Source organism: Syzygium oleosum, unplaced genomic scaffold, assembly GCF_021117445.2.
Source record: "Syzygium oleosum isolate NSW1041296 unplaced genomic scaffold, Sole_v2.1 Sole_v2.47, whole genome shotgun sequence".
Classification (NCBI taxonomy): Eukaryota; Viridiplantae; Streptophyta; class Magnoliopsida; order Myrtales; family Myrtaceae; genus Syzygium; species Syzygium oleosum.
This window is the reverse complement of record NW_026607531.1, coordinates 289063-311837: the sequence shown is the minus strand read 5'-3', so window position 1 is coordinate 311837 and position 22775 is coordinate 289063. Positions and strand designations below refer to the sequence as shown.

The 22775-nt window shown below is 42.4% G+C and overlaps 1 long non-coding RNA gene and 1 pseudogene across 2 annotated transcripts; both read left to right on the top strand.

Annotated features, from left to right (window-relative positions):
* Window positions 1-12393, top strand: LOC115688012 (uncharacterized; annotated as a pseudogene).
* A 1108-nt stretch (window positions 12394-13501) lies between these two features.
* LOC130136666 (uncharacterized) lies at window positions 13502-15872 on the top strand. 2 transcript variants are annotated; one of them, XR_008815453.1, is made up of 3 exons: window positions 13502-13564; window positions 14452-15312; window positions 15765-15872. It is a non-coding gene; the product is annotated as an uncharacterized LOC130136666 (long non-coding RNA). The 2 variants fall into 2 exon arrangements; XR_008815452.1 differs by lacking the exon at window positions 15765-15872 and having other exon boundaries at window positions 14452-15586.
* The last annotated feature ends 6903 nt before the right edge of the window (window positions 15873-22775 follow it).

The window sequence follows — 22775 nt, the reverse complement described above, 5'->3', positions numbered from 1 at the left end:
ATGTCTGGTGTAATTTTTTTTTTTTTTTTGGTAAGGAGTCTGGTGTAATTTGCACTGTGCTTGATTGAAAAAATGCTTTGCGGCTGCACTCATGTTTTTCTCTTAAGTGGAAAGAATAGCTAGGCCTTTAAGTTATCAAAAGCATTGGTTCTATTTGTGACCTAATGTGAGCTCAGACTGTAGATTAAGCTTCTTACGTTTGATCTGGTCCTTTATTTTTCCAGCATTACTTGCATCGGTTATTTGTTTTGACCATTCGTCTTTATATTGTTTTACTTTATCTATTTATCTAAAATTTTTGTAATCAGCTGTTTCTTTATCTTTTATAACCATTGGAGGTTCATGCATGGTTTATCTCCCTTTTTAGCTGATACTCGAGAAAAGAAAAATACATTAGCTCACTCACATGGCCCACTCTCTAAATTTGTTGCCCTTGTTATGCTTCCTATCGAATGTTTTCCATCCTGTTGCAATTTTTTTGTTGATGAACAATCTCTCATATGCTGATTTGATTGGCTGCAGGACAAGCTTAGAGAATATCTTGCACCATTTGTATATGGTATGTGCTACACTTCCTTTGGTCGACATTTTACGAAGGTGGATAAACTTCAAGAGGTGATTGTTCTATGAATCTGAAGCCTTTTTATCTTAGAGTTGGAAATTTTAGTAGATTTTATGTGCAGATGTAGTGCTTCGGTCACTTGCTTTTTTGGCAAATTGTTACACACCAGAATGAAATATATAAGTAATGATAAATAAATTGATTTTCGACCTTCTGTTATGAAATTTAAAGATCTGTGCACCCCCTTTCATTTGATAGGGAAAAATAGTACTTACAACATAGAAGTAACCAAATGTTCGCCAGCCCATTCACAAAGTAACACTTCTATGAAATTCTATGGAAGTCAACAACTTGCAAATTGTTACTCTATTTATGCTTGCAGAAAGCTATTCTGGAATCTCCAAATTTACTTATATCTGTTGCCTTTTCTAGGAAATTCTTCTGATTTTTTGTCGAATACAACTTCTTGAAACAAGAAAATGTAGGACTTATGGATTTCATCTATCACTAGTCTCTCTATACTATACTTGTGCCCCTTATACCCCATTACAGGTCAGATTTTCTTAATTAAGAAAAGAAGATGGATGTTTCCATTTCCTTAGCTTCCTTACTCGGCTTTTTAGTGAGGCTAGCATCTTACATATTTATACGACACTTGGTCAGCCCACTAGGTTTCAGTCGGTTTCTTTGTAGTAGTGAGTTAATCGGTCCCTTCATCTGATTGCTTTTGTTTACATTGAATCTTTATTTTGAGGTATACATGCTACCATCTAATCTGATCTTAATATAGGGTTTTGTAACCAATGAAATTGAACAACAAAATTCTATGAGAAATTATTGAAGTTGTCAGTTACTTTGATGAGACAAGTACCTACAAGATATCTCTTTGTCACCCATGGACAAATAAAAATTGCACATAAGCATTTGTTGACTTATTTGAACTGGTGACAGTTTTGTATTTGGTGAATAATGTGCATAAATATTGTTGGTTTGTTCATCGGATAGGCATTTGGTTTAAAGAAATGATGTGTCTTGATAGAAGCTTGTGTATTATATTTCTGTATGATTATATGGGTGAAGTGCACACTTTTAATGATACATCCTTGGACGCAGATTGTTGACAAGCTCCATTGGTATGTTCGGGATGTTGACATGGTAAGAACGTAACACTTAGTAGTTTGTTTCCACTCTTGATGCTTGAGAATTTTAAATGTAGAAGATCACGCTGATCTATGTGTGATCGGCAACATGATTGGTGAGGTTTCTTCTGAGGGATTGAAATTCTGAATTGCTTTGCTCGAGCTTATATTTCTTCAAATGAATCTGACAATCATCACATTCCCTCGTGTAAATATTTGTTAGTTTTATTATTAGATAATTAGCAAGTTGGGTTTATTTTAGGAAAGGGTATTTAGGTCTTTGTATCAAGGCTTAACCCTAAGCCTATATATACTTGGTTTATCTCAATAATAAAGTAGATCTCTTTTACCAAATTACATGGTATCAGAGCCACAGTAAAACCCTAATCCTAATCCTAAATTAAGCCCTAACCCTAGCCTACTATTCACGGCCAGCGAAGAACCCACACGTCTCGCGCGTCTTAGCTCGCGCGCCTCAGCGCGACCTCGCGCGCTCCTCGGCGCGACCTCGCGCCCCCCCGCGCGCGCCTCCAGAGCGCGACTCAGCGCCTCTTCCAGTGATGTGATTCGCAGAGAGAGGCAATAGATGTGAAGAAATTTTTGGTCATGTTCCTGTTGCTTCTCTACTGATCTGTCTTGGTTATGGGATTTTTTGCTCGTGTTTCTCTGCTGTCTTGCACTGTCTGATGTGAAGACATTGTTTTTAATTAAAGTGTAGTGGTGGTTGATATGGTGAGCAGATCTGGTTGATGTGGTAGTGGAAGTTGGTGTGGTGACTTGTAGTGTGATTGATAGTTGCTGTTGGTGGTGTTCACATTTTTTTTTAGTGGATTTGGTGACAATCTGATAGATTACAGTGTTCTCTTTTTAATTGGTGGATATGTCTACTGATTCAGTAACTTCGGATGTTCGTTCAGGGGTGACTACCCCGACTATTGCTACTGGTTCCTTTGGTATGAGTGGTTTACACACCACATTAGTAAAGTTGGATGGCACGAATTACCCGAGTTGGTCAATGGCCCTTTCTACTTTTATTTATGCTAATCGCCAATCTAGGTGGCTCCATGAACCACCACCTGAGGATTCAGCTAATTTAGAAGAATGGAGGGTCACTGACGCTGCGTTGCGTACTCTGCTGTGGGGAAGTATGACTGATTCTATTCGTCCTCTTTTTATGGATTGTATGACAGCTCGTGAGGTGTGGTCCAAATGCACTTTACTTTATTCTGGACAGAATAATATGAGTCGAGTATGTGATATGTGGGAGGCATTATTTGAGGCTAAAATTGGTCCTTCCGGATTGGCAGAATACTATGCTCGTTTTACTTCTTTGTCTCAGCGACTCCGGTCTCATCTTCCACCAGCCACAACAGTTACTCAGATGCAGCAGAGAGAAGCAGACATGCTGGTGGTCCTCTTTCTTCGAGGTCTTGGTCCAGATCACAGTGCCCTAAGACAGCAGATTACTTCTCTGGGCACCCTTCCTTCCATAGAGGAAGTATATTCTCGAGCTGCTCGGTACACTCCTGATTCGAAAGCTTCAACTATGTCAGATAATAGTGCTATGGTGGCTCGTGGTAATCAAGGAGTTCGTGGTCGTGGCAATTGGAGTACAAGTAACTTTAATCATGGTCGTGGCCGCACTATTCCGGGTCGAGGTGTTCCTCGAGGTGGTAGTACTGCTAGTGCTAGAGGAGGTCGTGGAGGTCGTTTTTGTACTCATTGTCGGTTAGTGGACACACTATTAACTATTGTTATGATCTCCATCCCGAGTTGCGGGGTTTACGGGCTTCCATTGATATTGAGCCTCGGTCTTCTTCATCCGGATCGGCTTAGAACAAAGTACTTGTGCGGTTGACTCGTGCGAGATATGATGAGCTGATTAGAGCGCGACAACCTGGTGGTTCTTCAGCTCCTGTTGCTACTTTGGCACAACATAATGATGGTACTTGTCTCTTAGCCACTACAGATACACTTAGTCCTTGGATTATTGATTCAGGTGCCACTCATCATATGACTGGTGATTCGCGTCTTCTTACTTCATCTTCTTCTACTCCTTCCACTTCAGTCACCTTAGCAGATGGTTCAAAATCTCAAGTAGCTGGTACAGGTTGTGTGTCATTGAATTCCTCCATATCTTTGCCTTTTGTTTACCATATTCCTCGATTCCCTTATAGTTTGTTATCTGTCAGTTCCATTACTCGTGATCTTGATTGCAATATCACCTTTTCTCCATCTTCATGTGTCCTCCAGGATCGGAAGACTGGACGCCGGATAGGTGGTGGGCGTGAGGCTGGTGGATTGTATCTTCTAGATCCCGTGATTGTTGCTGCTACTGCTACTATTCAGAAGAAGGCTGTGGATGACTCTTATCGGTTGCATTGTCGTCTAGGTCATCCGTCAGCAGATACACTTTGTCATTTTCCTTTTGTGTCTAGATCGAGTCTTAAGTTTGATTGTGAAACGTGTCAGTTGGGAAAGCATCATCGTGTGTCTTTTCCACCCCGTGTTTTGAGTCGTGCTTCTCAACCATTTGAGTTAGTCCATTCTGATGTTTGGGGTCCTAGTTGAGAGTCTTCATTTGGTTTTCGTTATTTTGTCACTTTCATTGATGATTGTACTCGTACCACTTGGTTATATTTAATAAAAGATCGTACTGAGGTATTTCACTCCTTTCGTCAATTTTACAATGAAGTTACTACTCAGTATGGATATCCTGTTAAATGCTTACGTACAGATAATGCTCGTGAGTATTTTTCTTTTTCCACCTTTCTTCCTTTCCTTGAATCTCGTGGTATTTTACATCAGAGTTCTTGCGCTCACACTCCACAACAAAATGGAGTTGCTGAACGTAAGAATCGTCATTTACTCGATGTTGCCCGGTGTCTTCTTCTTCATACACATGTACCTAAATCTTACTGGAGCTATGCTATTCGTACAGCATGTCATCTTATTAATCGTCTTCCATCTTCTGTGTTAAAGGGAACTGTTCCTTTTACTCTTCTTCATCCTAATCAACCTTTATGGTCTATTCGTCCTCGTATTTTTGGTTGTGTCTGTTTTGTCCATCAGTTGTCTCCTGGCCTAGACAAATTATCTCCCCGTGCTGAAAAATGTGTCTTCGTTGGTTACTCTCGTACCCAAAAGGGTTATGTTTGTTATAATCCTACTTCTCGTCGAGAGTACGTCTCTGCTGATGTTACCTTCTTCGAGGATCGGACATTTTTTGGTAATGTTTCTTGTCCTGCACCGTCTTCCTCACCTTCTCAAACATTGTTAGTTCCCCTACCTATATCTCCAGCAGAATCACCATATGTCTCTTCTACTGTTGTTCCATCAAATCCAAGTTCATCTCAGCCACTACAGGTCTATACACGTGGTCCTCGCCGTGCTTGGAATCATGACTCTCCATCAGCAGACGCCTCACCACTATCTCCGGCCCCGGCTTCTGATCCTCTTCCATCACCTCCAGTTGACTCTCCTGTTGCACACCGTACTCGATCTCGGTATCCTCTTGCTCATTTTGTGTCTTATCATAATTTATCTCCTCAAATGTCATCATTTGTGTCGTCTCTCGCATCTGTGTCTGTGCCCAATAGTGTGCAGGAAGCTTTAGCTCATCCAGGTTGGGCTCGTGCTATGGAGGAAGAAATGGCTGCACTACAACACAACAAGACTTGGGAACTTGTCTCTTTACCTCCTGACAAGCAATTGGTAGGTTGTCGGTGGGTATTTGTTGTTAAATGTCATCCTGATGGTTCTGTTGAGCACTTAAAGGCGCGTCTTGTTGCGAAGGGCTATACTCAAAATTATGGCATTGACTATGACGAGACTTTTTCTCTAGTGGCTAAAATTCCTTCTGTTCGTGTCATTATTTCTTTGGCTGCTCGTTTTAAGTGGACTCTTCATCAGCTTGATGTTAAAAATGCGTTCCTTCATGGGGATCTTCAAGAAGAGGTCTATATGGAGCAACCACCCGGGTTTGTTGCTCAGGGGGAGAAGGTATGCCGATTGCGTAAAGCTCTATATGGACTAAAGCAGTTTCCTCGTGCTTGGTTCGGTCGTTTTAGTGATGCTGTTACCAGTTTTGGTATGCATCGATGCAATGTGGATCATTCCGTATTTAGTATGTCATCTTTGAAGGGGTATGTTATTCTGGTTGTTTATGTTGATGATATCATTGTTACTGGGAGTGATGTTGAAGGCATAAAACGACTCAAGCAGTTTCTACAAAAGGAGTTTAATACTAAAGACTTAGGTCTACTTCGATATTTTCTCGGTATCGAAGTTGCATATACTGGTGATAGTATTGCTCTTTCTCAGAGAAAGTACGCCATTGATATTCTTAAGGAGGTGGGCTTGCACGATGCTAAGCCTGGTGATACACCTATGGACCCTGGGGTGAAGCTTGATAACGAACACGGGGAGCTTCTTCATGATCCAGAAAAATATCGTCGGTTGGTAGGCAAGTTGAATTATCTTACCATTACTCGTCCAGATATCTCATTTGCTGTTAGTGTGGTGAGTCAGTTCATGAGCTCTCCTCGTACTACTCACTGGCAAGCCAGTCTTACATATTATACGATATTTGAAGGGAGCCCCAGGTCAAGGGCTTGTATTCCATAATCGGGGTCATCTTAATGTAGCTGGTTATTCTGAGCCAGACTCTTTGGAGGTGACAGGATACTCTGATGCAGATTGGGCTGGTTGTCCCGTAGATCGCCGGTCTATATCGAGTGGTACTGTATTCCTTGGAGGTAATCTTGTGTCGTGGAAGAGTAAGAAACAATCGGTTGTTTCTCGATCTAGTGCAGAAGCAGAATATCGTGCTATGGCTAACGTTACAAGTGAGCTTCAATGGATTCGTATGTTGTTGACTGAGATTGGATTACATATGGCAGGATCGTCTACTCTCCATTGTGACAATCAATCTGCCATTCATATTGCTAGTAATCCAGTGTTTCATGAGCGAACTAAGCATATAGAGATTGATTGTCACTTTGTTCGGGAAAAGGTGAATTGTGGTGATATACAGCTGGTACATACACGGTCTGAGGAGCAATTAGCAGACATTTTCACGAAACCTCTACGGCGTGGACGAGTTACATATATTTGCAGCAAGTTAGGTCTTTTTGATATGTATGCCCCAACTTGAGGGGGAGTGTTAGTTTTATTATTAGATAATTAGCAAGTTGGGTTTATTTTAGGAAAGGGTATTTAGGTCTTTGTATCAAGGCTTAACCCTAAGCCTATATATACTTGGTTTATCTCAATAATAAAGTAGATCTCTTTTACCAAATTACAATATTTAATCTTTCACCAGTGTGCCATAAAAATGAAATCTGCTTCTTAAACTTTTCCCCCTTACAATGGCTCTGTTCGTATGACCTTTGATGTCACTCATCCAACTCATACAAATTGCATTGACAGATTGTTGACTTCTGTTGTGGGGCTAATGATTTTAGCTACTTAATGGCAAAGAAGCTTGAAGTGACCGGAAAGAAGTGCTCTTACAAAAATTATGATATTTTTCCACCAAAGGTAATTTGCCCGTGCTACCTCATTTCATTAAGTTTGATGTGTGAAGAATGTTTTAGTTGTCTTTGCAGACGGTTCTGCAGCATGGCTATTTCATTTTTTTTTTTTTGGGAGGGGGGGGGGGGGGGAATTTTTTTAAGGGTGGTTTTTTTGCTACTATTGTTAGTAAGCTTGTGTCTAGTGGTTGTTCGCTTGTTTCACTGGAGGAGGTTGAGGGGCGTAGAGCCTTTCTTTGTTCCTGTTCCAGGGTAGTAAAGAAGAGACAAGTCCTTAGATTGTGGAATGGAAATATAGGGTTGCCATAGTTATTGAGTATAGTATCCGAGGTTAGAATAGGTTGGCTATGAAATAATTGTACTCTCTCAACCATCCATTTGTACAAGTCATCATGTAATTTGTTCCAATAAACAGTAGTTTACAATAGAGTCAAACAGTATGATTGTATAAGTCATGCAAGTTTCTTTTTTCTTTTTATTTCCTAATGGTTTAGAAAGTTCAAATCAGGTTTAGGATCCTTTAATATATGGTTCTAGAATATGCTAACAGTCTTTGGAGGAGCTACAGAACAAACGACACCTGCAAATCTGTGGCTGGTTATGTTTGAGAAGTGGTCAAAGAGGTTTTAGAGGAAGCTTCTAAGGGGCCTGAGTAGTAAAAGAAAGAGGTACTGAAAATATAGGAAAAAACAGTTCAAAAAGTAGAGGCTAGAGTTAATAGTATTGGCATAAGAGCTAGAACTTAAAGAAATATAAGTTGGCAAAGAAGGAAGCTTGTAATGCAAGCTGGAGCACAAAGGAAAGTGTTCCCAAACGTAAGACTTTAAACCCGACTGAAAGATGAATTCTGGATGGGAAAGTACCATATTTGTGAAACCAGAATGTTCGAGATAAGAATGCGTCGATGAGTGTATGTGCATTTGATGATAGAGTTGAAACAAGTGTATTCGTAGAAAAAAGTTGGGATGGCTCTAATGAGGATTAGACTAGAGACCTTCGCTGCAGATGTTCTTGGCATACGAGAGGAAGGGCCTATGGAACAAACTCATGAATATCTGAGATAGATATGCTATCCCACAACCATGGCCCTTCCTCGGCCTTGAACAAGGGACTGCCTTTTAGTCTCTAGAAATCACAAATCCATACCATAAGACTTTCAACTCTCAGAAATTTTCTGTTCCACAATGTCTATAGAGTGGCAAGTGGTGAACAAAAATCATGTAACCAGTTCACCTTATCAAGCTGACAGTGCAACTCTAAATATCTAAGGTCATCAGACCTTGAGGAAGAGAGGGAAAGTGTTTAGAAAGACATAAGAGATGTGTATGCCATAGAGATTATCCTAACTCGGTCTTATTGCACAACTGAAGGATGATACCCTTATATTGGTCCAAGGGTATTACATACCCTTAACAACACAACCATAGACTCAAGCAGTATGCATCTTTATTAGATGCTCTTACAAAGCACACTGACACATACTTTGGCCAAAGTTGGCACACTTATTCTAGCAGTACAATAATTCACGACGAGAGGTCTGGAAAGTCATTGTCAGAGTAGAGGACATCTTCAGGATTGTCTTCATCCACATATTTCCAGCGTTTCCATCGTTTCAGGTCTAAAGTAAGCTGTAGCGTTTCTATGTTTAGAGAATCTGGAGATGCTTTGCTGTTGCTAGTGCTGGCATCGGATTCTCTTTGAGGAGCATTGGATTCCCTGGGAGGAAGTGTTGGTTGCAGCTTGCTGGCTATATTCTGGAGATCAGAGGGGGGACCGAAATTCCATGGGTCTTGAGAAAGTGGTCCACTCCAAGGGTCCTGGGAACACGACTGTTGTTGAGGAGGCTGCCGAGGTTGAGGTGGTTATACAGGGTTATTTGCATAGAACTCTGATATGCCCTGTCTGATAGCATCTCTAGTTGGTTCATATGCCTGCCTATAATCCCATGGTACTTCATTCAGGAATGCATTAGGCCAGATTTCTTTAGGAACAGTGTGGTTCCTTTCGCATAATATCTTCTGTATTTCTCTGTATTCAGAGTCGATAGCCGCAATGCTGCATCCATATGACCTGTACGCTGTCGCAGAGGAGGATGAAGTGTTGAGGTACTCGAGCTTCAGAGTGCAGGAGCAATCAATGAAAATTATCTCCATGACCTGCTTAGTAGGGAATGTTGATTCAGGAGGACTCATGTAGCCTACCTACATGAGTTGTTATATCATTCTTTTGAAGTTATAATTTTAAGTGTGGAGTAGACACACTGTCAATTTTCTGTGAAAGGAAATTGGTACCAAAATTTGGTAAGAAATTGCTGGATTGTGGTTTGAAGTGCAGTTGAAAGCTTAGCCATCCTGTTAACTATGAAATATGGACGAGGAATAGGCTGTCCATAACCATAAAGAAGGGCGTGAGTAAGTAGTTGTGAGTCGGCCACAGTTACCTGCTTTCTCAGCCTTATCCTCATTGCTTCCACTTTGGTCTCACCACTTTGGTTATGCTGGACTTTGAAATCTGAAGTAATGACAATTTTGCAGGATGTTGTTGCTTTTGAAGCTTGTATAAGAAACTTGAGGCATGCCAAAATAATTTTACTAGTGACCCATGCACTTGATGTGTGTGTGCCTTTTGCGCATGGTGTTTACATTGAGGCACACACGACTGTCAAAAAGTTGGATGATATGGAACTTTAGTCTGTCTGTTAGATGCAATTTGCCCGTGGTTTAGAAAATAGGTTTATTATTCATGTTCCTCACTTGTTTTTGCACTTGCAATTTGTTAGCGATTCTTTTTTATGCCTATAGGTTGAAATAGGGAGTCTCTGTTAGGGTCTTTCCAGGCTGTGGCCTCTGGTAACCCATTTTTTATGCTTTAGCATTTGCTTTGAGTTAGTTTAGTTTTCAGTGAATGCCATGAAGAAGAATAATGGTGGACTTAGCATATGCTGGTAATGCTGGTGTTGCTATGATCTCTGTGAAATGTACTTGGTAATTGAACCTGGAATTGCCTTTGTGTAAGCCTGGTTTTATATAGTTTCTCCTCCTTTTGATTGCAGAATTACTTCGAGTTTGAACCGAGGGACTGGATGACTGTCCAACTACAAGAGCTACCTCAAGGGTCGAATTTGTTAAGTGGCAGAGTTTTGCTTTGCCTTCTGCATTTTGGTTGGGTGTATTGGACTTTTCGCTCCCCTCTCTCCCTCCCTCCCTCCGTCCTTCCCTCTCTCTCTGAATATAACCATGCGTTATTGAATGTTTTATCATTCTATTATGTTGCTTCCTGAGTAGATCAAGGGGCTAAATCCTCCTTTCGGAGTTAGAGCAGCTTTGGCGAACAAGTTTATTGATAAAGCTCTTGAATTCAAACCAAAGCTCCTTATTCTGATTGTGCCATCCGAAACTGAAAGGTAACTATTTTACTTTGAGCCCTCTCTTTTTCCTTTGCAAATACTTAAATCTAGTGGTGCGTTGCAGATTAGATGAGAAAATGTTTCGGTATGATCTGGTGTGGGAAGATGATCGATTGTTGTCTGGAAAGGTGAAATGGGACATCCTGTTCATCCTTCTGATCATATGTTTGCATCTGATGGCTTCACTGTAACCCTTTCATTTTCAGTCATTTTACTTGCCAGGGTCCATTGACGTGGAGGATAAACAAATTGAACAGTGGAACAATAAGCCACCGTTGCTGCATCTATGGAGCCGTTGAGATTGGACTGCAAAACACAGGACAATAGCCCAAAAGCAGGGTCACTTGCCAACGAAGAGAAAGAGGCCACTGTCAAGCGATCATTGCAATGGATCACTGGATCTTCATTATCCGAAAGATGACCGGAGCCTTTGCGTCAGTACTTCGTCACTCACAGGTGATACCTACGTGCCAATGGGCAGGCCTGAAGAAACCAAAGACCGAGTCGATATGGCTGAAGGTCAAAAAGGGTGTTTTTCTCGAAATGACAGCGGAACAGAAAGCAGGGAGAGCCAGTCTACTGGGACTTCTACGGGGAAGGCCAATGGTATAGGAACAAGTGGAAGAGAAATTTATGAGAAGTCACCTGCAAAGGAAACACCTCATCATCCCTCGCTTAAGTTGACAGATGGGAAGTTGTCATTCAACGATCGGTCCTCTAAGCAAAAGGCAGGTGGTAGAGGAATACGCGGAAGAGAAATTGATAAGGAGCCACCTCGTTGTCCCTCGCCCAATTGGACGAATGGGGAGTCTTTTGCTCAATGATCGGTCCTTTAGGGGAAAGGCAGGTGGTAGAGGAATACGCGGAAGAGAAATTGATAAGGAGCCACTGGCGAAGGTAACCTCTTGTCGTCCCTCACCCGAGTCGTCTGTCAATGATTGATCCTCAAGATCACGTGAAGTTCTCTTTGAGAAGGATGTCTGGGGCGGCATGAATTATCAACACGCTGGCTCGAGTATGTCTGTCACATGCTGAGAACTTTTATGGCGGGCAAGGATCCACTCTCTCTGATGATGCCAGCAGGATGTATGGACTGAACAACAATGAACATTGTTCAACTCAGAGATGGTCAAGTGGTGGTGGCCCTCTTACCATTCATGGGGCACGGAACTTGGAGGGACAGCGTACGGCTCACATGAGGGACACTGATAATTGCAGACTCAATGTCTCTGAACCTTACTGGAGGGACCTGGAGATGCGTTCGCCGGTCCGTCTGTATGGTCAGCAAGATCCAAATGTATCTCAAAGAAATTACATGACAGGTCATGATCCCGGGTATGACCAGCCAGGGCCCTTGACATCTACCTGTGGACTCCCAGGTTCCATCGCCGAATCATCCCAGCAAGCGAACATGTCAGCGATGGAACGATATGCTTCCCATTTGGATGAACTGAATCCGACGAGAACGAACAATGCGAGGCCCGAGGGAACCGTGATTCGTGGAAACGGGTATCTTGATCCTAACGGGGGACCGCAATTTGGATACCAAGGCGATTCGTCTGGCTTTGCTACCGGTCCTCGTTGGCCATACTCTCAACAGAATACTTTCGGCTGGCTTGATGAATAGGTGCTTGGATGTTACTTCCCGTTCTTCCTCTTCCTACATGTTTTGACAATGTTTCAGATTGTTAAGTCGTACTCTCAACGGCGATCTATATAATTTTAGTTCAGAGAAGAGGACAAGTTTTTACAGCATGGTTCTGATATTTCACTTTCTGCTTGAAATTTGCGGATGCTTTTCTTAATCGAGAGTGCAGCGTGTCAACTTGACATCTATTGCTCTTAGGCATGATTGAAAACACTCTCTCCTATGCCCGTCTCCTGTAATTTTTTCTTTTCTTCTATTTTCTTAGCCTTAGCCTTTTCACGTTCCGGCCGATGGAGTCCTAAATCTTTTTAATTTTTTTAATTTTTTTTCTTATTTTTTCTTTACTTCTTTTTTTTATTTTTATAGTGGCCGGCCTTGCGAGGCTAGATCTAGCCAAAGCCAGGGGAGGGCTGCGACGCCCCCTCGCCTGGTGGCCAATGAGGGCCCGGTGACTCTCGCTGGCCACAGTTAAAAAAAAAGAAGAAGGAAAAGAGAAGAAAAGAAAAAAGGAAAAATAAAAAATTAAATGGAAAATCGATAAAAATATAAAATATTATTAAAAATTATCCATGTCAGTAATTTTCAGCAAAAATTGGCCGTATAGACCTAATTGACAAGCGTGAATTGGTTTAGAATTCAATTGGCACAATAAAAAATTTAGGATTGAATTTGCAATCCTTCGCTTGTTTCGACATTTTAGAAATTTGAGTAAAGTTCGTAAAGGAGTGGGATCGGATATTTTAGAGAGTTTTGAGTCACTAAATCTGGGATACGGAATAAAGTTCGTGGGAGAGGTTCTCCTCCGATTAATAATTTCATTAATGACATCGATATCGGTTCATAACCTCATGGGACGTGATCATTTATCATTGGCCTCTCAATCTATCTCTTTGCATTGACGAATTCGAAGTCGACTCAGCATTCTTCACCTGTCAACATGTCGTTTGGCATCATTTCTCGTTCGAACCTCTTAGCCCCTTCCAGATTATAAACAAAACCCAATGCAACCAACTACACAAGCACGATAACCATATCATAACATTTTTCTCTTCGCATACAAAACCCAATGCAACCTCCTACACAAGCATGATTCCCGTATCAAAACATTTTTCTCTTCGAATGTATGAATGTGTAGCATCAATGAGATGCATGATTTTTGTTGTGATTTTGTTAAAGCGAAGGTAACATACCTTGGTGCGCTGGGAATGATATATGCGATTGCTGTACTCGATCACCTGGGATGGGAAAGAGCCCATGTCATTGGCCATTCAATGGGTGAGTTTTGAATGACCCAAATTTCATGGATGCTTATTTGGCTCTATGGTTCATATGAGAAATTGAAACAACCATTCCGATTGCAATTTCTGGATGCCTGGATTTATCTGGCCATTTTTTAAACTTAATAATGAACTAAAAATCACATTCATGACATGTCTGCCCGTGAGTCCAGATCGGGTTCCTGTTTGTTTCAGGGTGACTAACTGCCCTCTTTGGCTGTCAAAACAGGAGCTATGATCGCTTGCAAGTTGGCTGCCATGGTGCCCCACAGAGTTTTATCTTAAGGATTGCTCAATGTGACTGGTGGAGGTTATGAATGTTTCCCAAAGGTATTGCATCCATTTCAGTATGCGATGGTCCTTCCTTTGAATAGAATGATGGAGCTTCATGGAGGGCACCTAGTGAGTCATGAGAGGACTAAAGAGGTACTTTATTTGAACAATAATTGGAAAGCTAGATATTGTTTTTTTAGAGGGCAGTTTTTCTGGCACTACTACATGCTTGCTCCATGATAATTTATAGAGGGCAATTAGGTTTTCGGAGTGCACTGGACAAACATGTGAATAAGTTGGATGAAATCATTCTAGACGGTTAGCTTAGTGCTTATAGGTTTTGTGCTAATTATCAATGAAATTGATATACTTTAATTCTTTCAATTGACTTGTTGTGCGTATGAATTGAGATCAAAAGGAATTTGTAAAGTTTATTCAGACTTGAGAGGTTTTTAGATGTGGCTTTTGAACATATTATTGCAGTCCAGAGTTTCTCAAAAATGAGGGAATCACATCAAACTGTTTCGGTATTTTGGTCATACAAGTTGATTTGATTGTCTGGGCTTGATTGTTGAACTGCAAAAGATGGATTGAAGCTATGCTCTTGTTCAGGTTAATCAAGCTCTTCTCAAGCTGATCAAGGTATCAGAAATGAAGGTTGTCCAGCATGATTGGACTGACTTGCCTAACAATAGCCCTGGTGAGTATTTCCATGCTCAGAATGATTTCCCGGTCTCATTTATTCATTCTCTGAAGCATTTGTGCATGTTAGAGAATCCCGAGATCGACCTAGTCTTCAAACTTTTTGATGAAAGGATGACTCTAAAATGATGAAAGAATTCATTGTCTTAATGACGCCTTATGCAAACTATGCTAAATATAATTGGGAATGCGGTGAAGTTCACAAAGCAAGGCTACGTATCAGTTGTAGCTTCCATTGCAAAACTAAAGTCTTTAGCGGAGTGGCAACCAACCGATTTCCATCCAGTCTTTAGCAATGTCCACTTCTACCTGAGAGTGCAGGTTGATGGCTTTTGCAGTTTAGCTTCATTTAGCATGTATAGATTGTCCTTTTGTGCAAAACTCCTTATCTTCAGCTCTCTCTCTCTCTCTCTCTCTGTCTCTCTCTCTCTCTCTCTCTCTCTCTCTCTCTCTCTCTCTCTCTCTCTCTCTCTCTCTCTCTCTCTCTCTCGGCTTGCTATATATTGCTTTGCTTCATGTTCTCTTGCACTGATAAATTTGAATTACAGCGCATCCCATATCAGAAAACATGGCTGTCTTTTGTAAAAATCGATCTGGGTTATCATTGTCTTAATGACGCAACTGACTTGGATTCTCATAACAAGTTAAGGACTCTGGCTGTGGCATACAGCCACAAGATATTTCTCAAATATTTACCAGATTTATTCATCCTCGAAGTGGATCTAATCGAGGTAGTGGCGGTGTAGGACTTGTACTTGCTATTTGCAAAAGGTAGATTGCACACTGCTTAACGCTTTTGCTCAAATTGCAACTTTCTTTTCTTGTGTAAGCATATATGGTCGTTTGGACGCTTTACTGATTACTAGTTCGTCAAGCATATGAAGCCCTATTGTCTCATGCACACTAAACTGTGAGTCAGAATGTCCAACCTTGGGAGGGCTTCAAATGAGTTCAGTTGAATCAGGAAAGATCTATGGATCTTTGAACCTTAAATTTTATGCTTCTCGAAGCATAATATCAAATAGCAGCCCTTGAGGTTGTGGATTGATTTATTTGCAGTGGTTACTATTTTAGTTTTCTGACCCCTTTTGGACACTCATGATATCTCAGAGACAATTTTCTTGACCCTTTTGTCTACTAAAGTTTGCAAGCCACCGGATGAAATTGCATTATCTTGATTTTGTGATCTGACATCTCGCCTACTCTCCTTTTCATGATTTTAGATTTATAAATCTCATGAGAGGTCACATATCCATCGAGAGTGAAGGCCACGACAAGGGCACTGACGTCACTTTTGTCGTCAAACTACAGAAATGCAGCAATGCAAATGACTCGGCAAAGACACAAGATTACACCTAGAGCTCGTCTAGTCAAGTCATGGTTTGTGCCGATTTTGCTCGGCACAAACCTCACAGAGATACTGACAGAACGGTCCCCTCCAACTCCCAGTATCAAAGAAGTTTTTGAAGCCTCAAATGCAAGTTGGCATATCCCAACGAGGTCTTCCCAAGATATCTTTCAGATGAAAAATGGGTACTGACTACGTAATCCCTCTTCATCTTGGAGGCCTGCACATCTGATACTTGAGTGATACTTCAAAGCATCAACTTTATGTCTTGATTAGAGAGGTCTCGAGGATGCGAGTAAGAAGTTGTGCAGGGAGGCCCTTCTATTTTTTTGTAAGTAAAAGAGTTTTTGTATGATCCAGTAATTGTCATATACTACCATAGGCGGATTGGGATGAATTCGCTAGAACACGAGGGACCCGACGCAAGTGTCCAAGCAGTCTTGTGAGTATAACTTTCGACTGTTCCAGTAGAATAACCGTTGATCCCTGCACTCTCAATTTTCTTGTGTTTGCACTTGCCCTACATAGTCCTAGGAACTAGGTCCATGATGCACTATAGTTTGGGATGTTCCTAGGGGTGAGCATGGTCCGGGTTGGGCCGGTCCACCCCCTAACCCTAGGACCAACCCGCACAGTGTTGGTCCTCAATTTTGGGACCGAGGACCGCCCGTCGGTTCCATGGACCCGCCCGGGAACCGGACCGCCGGTCCGGTCCGGTTCCCGGGCGGGTCCATGGAACCGGTCCCACCAAGTTTTCCTTGACAAATAAAAAAAAATATGTGGACCAACATCGGATCAATGGAACAAAAAGAAAAAAAAAGAACATAACTTTCCATACAATTCCTATACTATGATCGGTTCTATTAACCACATCATCCATAAATCAAGTGGGTACCCATCAAATGAGTGTCCAGAGATAAGAGAGCAGAGAGTTATGAGTGTCTAGTTACGTTTTTTTTTTTTTTTGGTCAAATTTTTTTAATTAAAATTTTAAAAAATAAATATATTATTATTATATTACCGGTCCGGTCCGGGTGGGCGGGTGGGCGGTTCCACACCGGGAACCGGGAACCGGACCGATACCCACCGGTTCCAAAAAATTGGAACCGGGAACCGGACCGATCCCCTTGGGAACCACCGGTTCCGGTCCGGTCCCGGGCGGTCCTGGGCGGTCCTGGGCGGTCCTGGGTTTTTTGCACACCCCTAGATGTTCCCAATGATGGAAATTCACGTTCTCTATGTGCGGAGCAATGACTAACATGCGCTTTAAGAGTTATTAGCAAAATGTATTACCAAATCACTCTCCTTCTGCAAATTTGTTAGTATTATAATAGCAATAACTATTATTATTATTGTTGTTCTTTGCCTTTTTCTTTCCGAGTGGGGGGTTGGGGGACGACCGGATTGAAGGCGGCACCAGCAGCTCTTGGAATTAATCGCCTAATTTTTGCGAATGAATGACTCGTACCCAGAAAGTGCAAAACAGACTTTGAGCTCCCTTCAATCCTGGAACCCTTATCCCTTCTTAGCAATTGCTGAAGCTGAAAGTAGAACCAAGGTAGCAGCTTATCCGAGGAATGAGAACTCCAGAAGTGCAATAGAAGGCGCACTCCAGGTTTGATGTTTTCAATAAACTTTTCTTTCTGTGGCCCACCCTGCTGAAATGAGGTACCCTGGCTTTTGCTGCAATAGTATATAGAAATGGAGAAAGAATTAGAGAGAGAGAAGAAAATGGCAACACTTTGCAAACGTATGGGTAAAATGTGGACAAAAGACTCTGTAGTTAAGGTGTTTGAGGAAATTCCCGAGAGGAAAATAGAGGAATGTCAGCTGACTTTATTGGGGAAACTCCATTCAAAGCCTAATGTTAACTTCCAAGCCTTCCAATCGACAATGTTGAAAGCATGGAAAACAGAAAGGGTAGTGTGTGATCAGGCACAACAAGGGCTCTTTACCTTCACTTTCACATCTGAAATGGAGAAACGAAGAGTGTTGGAAGCTAGCCCGTGGTCCTTCTCAGGTAATCTACTTATTCTTCAACAGTTGAACCCCAAGTTGCCCATACACCGTCACACCTTCACTCATTGCCCTTTTTGGGTACAACTTCATGGGTTACCCTTAGTGTGCATTACTGAATCAATTATCAAAGAAGTAGCCTCAAAAATTGGAGATGTATTGGAAGTAAAACTGGGAACAAAGGAGGGTAGCCCGTGTAAGGTTGGTAGGGCCCGAGTGTCACTTGACTTGTTGAAACCTTTAGTCTCGGGGGTTATGATAGATTTCGAAGAAGAAAATTTTTGGATAGATTTCAGATATGAACGCCTACCCCATTTTTGCTACTCATGCGGAAAGATAGGCCACTATACAACTAGTTGTGAGGAGGTGCTTTATAACGAGACCAAACTCAAACCTATCAGTGAAGGACTATATTGGCTAAAAGCGGAGGCTAAGGAGCATAGCCCATTCTGGGAGATGTTTCACAAGGTGGAGGGTGAAGAGTCGGAGGTGGAAGAAGTTATTCCAGTGACACCGCTTCAGGAAGAACCATCTGAAAACAGTCAAGCTATGGGCACTACGGAGATACAACAACCTGCAATAGTCCAATACACCAACCAGAATCAAGAGGGAAGCATTTGGAGGGCTTTGGGGAAGAGACCACAGGAAGCTCAGCTGCTGATTTCCGATGTTCCTTGGGTGGAAACCCCCTCGGTAAGCATTCCAAGGAAAGCAAAAAGCTCTAGAAATGGACTAAAAGTTCCTGCAACAAAGAAGGTACGAAGGCATAACCCCTACTTACCTCAGGGAGCTAATTTGAAGAGAAGTGATGATGACCTGCTGCATGATACCCCGATAAGGGTAGAGGAAGACCCCAAGTTGTGGGCTTTGGTGGCTAGCCCTAATAAGCCACCGGGAGATAAATGAAGTTCTTGAGCTGGAATGTCCAGGGGTTGGGTTCTACCCTGACATTCCAGCATCTTAGAGCCCTAGTGGTTCAAGAAAGACCCAATGTTATGTTCCTAATGGAGACAAAAAATAGAAAGGAAGTAGTGGAAAGAGTCCAGAAGCAACTAAATTTTCAGAAATCCACAATAGTGGATCCGGTAGGAAGAGCGGGAGGGCTAGTGGTGATGTGGTGTGAAGAAATCCAATTGGAGATCTTGGAGTGCTCGGCTGATTTTATAGATGTATCTTGTCAAGAGCCAATGAGTGGACAACACATGAGGATTGGCTTTGTGTATGCTTCAACAAACTATCAGGAAAGACTTACTTTATGGCAAAGGATGCAAAGAATTCATACTGAAAACGTCTATCCATGGGTTTGTATGGGAGATTTCAATGAGATCTTATACCACTGGGAGAAGATAGGGAAGAGAGAAGCGGACTACTACCGGCTAGCAGCATTTCGAAGGATGATGACAGACTGTGAGCTCATGGATGTGGAAAGTAAGGGTTGTGCTTTTACCTGGACAAATAATAGAGAAGGGGAAGAACTAATCCGAAAGCGGCTAGATAGAGTTGTGTGCAATATGAACTGGCGTGTCATGTTCGCGGAGGCGGAAGCTATTGCACTACCGGCCATTGGCTCGGACCATAGCCCTATTTTGCTATCGATACACCCCCAAAGAAGAAATCAGAAAAAATTGTTCAGGTTTGAGGCTTTCTGGCTTGAAGATCCGGAATGTGATGAAATTGTTAAAAAAGCCTGGAGAGGCCACAGAACGACCAACCAAAACATGGCAAGCAAATCAGATGCAGTGAGGAGGGCATTAATTGAATGGAGTAGGAGGAAGTTCTCGAATGCACATCTTCAGATTACCAACCTTATGGGCAGGCTCACTATGCTTACTAACAAACCAGAAGGGGAAGCCAAAAGAGAGGATATTCAGGAGACAAAAGAGAAAATTGAGATGCTGTGGAGACAAGAGGAAATGTACTGGAGCATGAGATCTAGAATTAAATGGCTGAAATGGGGCGATAAGAATACGAGATATTTTCATGCTACCACAATCCAGAGAAGGCAGAGAAACAGAATCACTACCTTAAAGATTGGGGAGGACCAATGGACCCGAGACTATCGAGCATTAAAAGAACATATACAGGCCTTTTATCTATCGTTGTTTTCCACTGAAGGGCCTACAAATATACATCCAGTGTTGAATCAGTGTCCGAATCTAGCTAAGGAAGGAATGAATGAGGCTCTAATGGCTAAGGTTACAATGGAAGAGATTAAAGCAGCGGTGTTTCAAATGGGGGCCACAAAAGCACCGGGACCAGATGGGCTAAATGGACAATTCTTCCAAAAGCATTGGGAGCATGTGAACCAAGATGTGTATGGAATGGTGGAAAGTTTCTTTAATACTGGTCTTCTTGACAGGACACTAAATCGCACACACATAGTAGTGATCCCTAAAGTTATGAACCCGGAGAGCCTCAACCAATACAGGCCGATCAGCTTGTGCAATTTCAGCTATAAGATTATTTCTAAAGTTATGGCTAATAGGCTTAAACAGTGGCTTCCCGACCTTATTTCCCCTGAGCAAAGTGCATTTGTCAGTGGCCGGCAAATACAAGATAACATCTTAATTGTACAGGAAGTCTTACATCAGCTAAGAGTGCGGAAAAGGGTAAAGAAGTTCCAAGCAGTCCTGAAGTTAGATATGCAAAAGGCCTATGATAGGGTGGATTGGGACTTCCTCTGTTCCAGTATGATTCAGATGGGATTTTGTGAGAGGTGGGTGAATCTTGTTAGACAGTGCATATCCACAGTCTCCTACGGAGTTAGAGTAAACGGGGAAACTCTACCATATTTCAATCCTACTCGGGGCATTCGACAAGGTGATCCTCTTTCCCCTTACTTATTCATCATTATGGCTAACGCTCTGTCATCGTTAATGCACAAAGCAGTGGAGGACGATACAATTAAAGGAATCAAACTCAATAGGTGGTGCCCGACCTTATCGCACCTACTTTTTGCAGACGATGCTATCTTTTTCCTTGACGGGTCAACTCAAGAATGTCAAAATGTGGCAAATATCATGAATCAATATTGCCAGGCTTCGGGACAAGCGGTTAACCTGAATAAATCAGGAATCTTCTTTAGCAAAGGATGTCCACAGCAGGTGAAAAATAGACTAGCCGAGGAGCTTAGAGTGCCGATAATTGACAAAATGGGGAAATACTTGGGCATTCCATCGGACTGGGGCCAATCAAAGAAAGAAATGTTTGCATGGGTGCTTGCAAGGGTGCATTCCAAGCTAGAAGGATGGAAAGAAAGGCTTATGTCGAAAGCTGGCAAAGAAATCCTCATTAAAACAGTAGTCCAGGCGCTCCCTTAATATGCGATGTCAATTTTTAAAATCCCGATCTCCGTTTGCAAGGCCATAGAGAGAAGAATTGCTGCATTTTGGTGGAAGCAAAAAGCTGACACAGAAGGGATTCACTGGAAAAGTTGGGAAACTTTGAAGAAAAGAAAAGACTTGGGAGGACTGGGGTTCAGGGACCTTATCACTTTGAACAAAGCCATTTTGGGGAAACAAGCCTGGAGACTGGTGCATGAACCTGAAGCTTTATGGAGCCAAGTTTTGAAAGGCCTCTATTACCCACAAGGACAGTTTTGGCATGCAAAAAAAGGCCATCGACCATCGTGGGGTTGGCAAAGTCTGATTGTGGGAAGAGAAGCTATAGAAAAGGAAGCCAGATGGAGAGTCGGGGATGGTAGGAAAATTAAAACTAGAGAGGATGTATGGCTCCCTATAGGGAAGATTGGAGGTCCAAAGAAGGCGGAATGAACCACAACAGTGGCTGACCTTATCAACCAGAAACCCACGAATGGAAAGAACAAGAATTGAAAGAAATCTTTCAAGAGGAAGTGGTGAATCAGATATTGCTAATCCCTATCAGCACAACTCCAGTAGAGGATAAATTGATATGGGCAGGCACCAAATCAGGAGATTATACAGTCAAAGGGGGCTACAACCGCATCCGAATGACAGATAGCATGCAAGATAATAACAACCAGGCCTCATCATCATACCAGCCACCTAGAAACCTATGGACTTCAATTTGGCAGCTACCAGTTTACCCAAAGATACGTTTCTTCCTATGGAGCTTATGTCAAAATGCTCTCCCAACTCGGGAAAACCTCTATAAACGCAAGTGCGTACCTGACCCTCTTTGTCCCATCTGTCGCAACCATCCTGAAACCACAGAGCACCTATTCCTGCTATGTCAATTGACAACCCAAGTTTGGTCAGATTACAGAATTTGCATCAACATACAGCCGGCCCAAATTACCCGTACCGAAGCATGGCTAGCAACGTACCTCGCAATTGGTCTGAACAGTGAAACGTCCTCCCCTCTGGCACGCATAGCGGACTGCTTATGACAGATCTGGAAAGGGCGAAACGCCCTGATTTCTCGCAAGCGGAAGCCGAACCCATGGCTGGTGGTAGAGGAAGCCATTAATACCGGGAATAGCTACACAAAGTTCGCCATCATCAAAGAGAAAACACGAGGGCAGAAACTGAAGGAAGCCCCCGAAGTTTGGAAGCCGCCGGAGAAGGGGAGCCGTAAATGGAACGTAGACGCGGCCTGGAGCGCCGAGTCGGGGAACGGATCTGTTGCGGGACTATGCCGAGATCACGAAGGGAGGATGATCGACGGGTTCGCCAAGGGTATCTGGGCACCGGACTCCTCCGCAGCCGAAACCCTAGCCGTTCGAGAGTGCCTGCAACACGAGCTCAAGAAGGCGAAGCACAGAGATGTCCACGAACTAAAGGAGGGGAAGTACAAAGAAGTTCACGAACTTGGAAGTACAACAGTGGAGTTCAACTCTGACTGTTCCATGTGTATTAAGTGGATAATGGGCCTTGAAATTAGCCCATGG